Below are 2843 nucleotides of genomic sequence, written 5' to 3' on the forward strand. Positions count from 1 at the left end.
TGGCCTCCAATGTTCTTTCAATCCATCCTGCACAAAATCACAAACAAGAGAATCCAAGACATCAATACGAAAGCAACTATCGTTGTGCATTGTGTGCTTGAGAGTATTGAAAACATCAAAAATAATTTCTTCTTCTCCAACTCTCAGTCTCAACTTCCCCTCTTCAACATCAATTAGTGCTTTCCCTGTAGCCAGAAACGGTCTTCCTAGGATCAAAGGCATCTCTACATCTTCCTCCATGTCAAGTATCACAAAATCTGCAGGGAAAATGAACTTATCCACTTTCACCAAAACATCTTCGATAATCCCACGTGGATACTTGACAGATCTGTCAGCCAGCTGCAGCGACATCCTAGTTGGCTTGGGTTCACCTAAGCCCAGTCTCCTAAACACAGAAAAAGGCATCAGATTAATACTCGCACCCAGATCACATAGAGCTCTATGAAATTTAATGTCACCAATAATGCAAGGTATAGAGAAACTCCCTGGATCTTTTTGCTTAGGAGGCATCTTGTTTTGAACTAAAGCGGAGCAATTTTCAGTCAAATTCACCATCATGTGATCTTCTAGCTTCCGCTTATTTGCTAAGATATCTTTCAAGAATTTTGCATAACTTGGCATATTCAATAAAGCATCAGCAAAAGGAATGTTAATATGCAATTTCTTAAATATCTCAAGAAATTTACCAAATTGTGCATCTAATTTAGCTTTCTTCAATGCGGCAGGGAAAGGTGGAGGGATAACAATTTTGTTTTGTGCAATAGGTGTAAATGTAGAGTTAGAAGACTTACCTCCTCGATTTTCCACCTCATCCTCGCCATGCTTGGTCTTTTCCTCATGAGACTCGAGTGCTTTTCCACTCCGCAATTCCACAGCCTTCACATGCTCTCTTGGGTTAGTTTTCGTGTTGCTTGGCAAAGCTCCTTGCTCCCTATTAGAAATCAACTTTTCCAATTGTCCAATCTGATTCTCTAACCCCTTTATAGATGCATCTTGATTCTGAAATCTCGTCTCTGTTGCAGAAATAAATTTAGTCATCATTTGCTCTAAATTGGACTTCTCCTCCCGAGGCGGCTCTGGTTTGAATCCTTGGTGCATCCCATATGGTGGACCTCTTTGTTGGCGATTTTGGCTGTTTTGGCCTCCCCACGAAAAGTTTGGGAGATTCCTCCATCCCGGATTGTATGTATTCGAATAAGGGTCATTTCTAGGACGGTTCTGGAATCCACTTGTTTCACCGGTGCTCCCTCAGGCACATAAAATGGATTGCCATCTTGGCAATCCTGCACGTCATGCTCACCCCCACACTTATCACAGAAAATTTCTTGCAGACGCATAGCTGACCCACTCATGCTCATCCCATCAATTTTTCTACTCAAAGCCTCTAACTGTGCTGAAACCGCAGACAAATCATTAACTTGATGAACTCCAGCACCTCGTCTCTGCCTATCAGACTGAGGATGATAGCTACTCGCAGCCATCTCCTCCAATAACTCATATCCTTCCTCAGCCATCTTTCTCAGTAAGTTACCACATGCAGCAGCATCTATCATAGTACGGTTAGGAGTAATCAGACCATAGTAGAAAGTTTGAACAACTAACCCAAGCGGTAGCTCATGGTGTGGACATATCCTCAACAAGTCCTTGTAGCGCTCCCATGCCTCGTAAAGTGACTCGTTCTCATATTGAGCAAACGTAGTAATGTCGGCTCTAAGCTTCATAGTCTTCGACGGAGGAAAGTACTTGATCAGGAATGCCTTTGCCATATCCTCCCATGTAGTGATAGACCCTACAGGCAAACAGTTTAACCACGACTTAGCTTTATCTTTCAGTGAAAATGGAAATAAGCGCAAATGAACAGCATCATCAGACACGCCATTAAACTTAAAAGTATCACAAATTTCAAGAAAGTCAGCTATATGAGAATTAGGGTCGTTGAGTGCACTTCCCCCAAATTGAACAGTGTTCTGAATCATCTGGATGATAGCTGGCTTGATCTCAAACTGATTAGCTCGGATGACTGGTCTTACGATGCTTGGACGTGCTCCATCAAGAGACGGCTGTGCATAATCCAACATTGGAATGCGACGTGGTATCTCAACTTGTCTATTGTCACACTGTTCCTCTCCACGTTCTTGCTCGTGTCTTTCCATCTGTTCTTTGATTCTTTGTTGTTGTCTTCGACGTCTAGCTGTTCGTTCAATCTCGGGGTCAAAAGGCTCAAGCTTAAATTCGAGTGATCTTCGCATGCACCACCAGAAAAATCTGCAACACAAGGGGAGTATCAATTGGGAATAAAATAAGTAATACTAAAGAATTTAAATGAGAAATAAAAAATCGTGAATCAACAGTCCCCGGCAACGGCGCCAAAAACTTGATCGAGCAAAACTTGCACAGTGAATAATCCCAAAATTTATTTTATAAATAAAAGCTCGATTTAAGTATCGCAAGTGCACGATAGTCAAGTTATAATAAACGTAAGTGAATACGAGTATCGATCCACAGGGACTGCGTTACACTATTTTTATTCTCACGTAAAATTTCTTTAGCAACGATGAATTGAGTTGATGATTAAACTAATGTAAATTAACAATTAAAATAATTAAAATGCAAAGGAAATGTGCTCAAGAATGCAATGATTAATTTAGATTAAATCAAAGGAGAAATGAATTTGTTGGGAAATTATCAGTTCACCTACCACTCGTGTTTAAACAATTACAATCGACTTTTACTCGTGCATTCGACGGAATTCCCTAGACTAATTAATATACTCTGTCGAGCGATATTAATACTAATATTAAACATGTAGTAATCAAGTGTCCTCAAATATTTAACAGTTCAAG

General features: G+C 40.3%; 1 non-coding gene across 1 annotated transcript; it reads left to right on the forward strand.

Annotated features, from left to right (window-relative positions):
- Positions 1 to 1611: 1611 nt before the first annotated feature.
- LOC140808522 (small nucleolar RNA R71) lies at positions 1612 to 1718 on the forward strand. The gene has a single exon (XR_012112942.1). It is a non-coding gene; the product is annotated as a small nucleolar RNA R71 (small nucleolar RNA).
- The last annotated feature ends 1125 nt before the right edge of the window (positions 1719 to 2843 follow it).

This window comes from Primulina eburnea, chromosome 12 (genome assembly GCF_022965805.1).
Source record: "Primulina eburnea isolate SZY01 chromosome 12, ASM2296580v1, whole genome shotgun sequence".
Classification (NCBI taxonomy): Eukaryota; Viridiplantae; Streptophyta; class Magnoliopsida; order Lamiales; family Gesneriaceae; genus Primulina; species Primulina eburnea.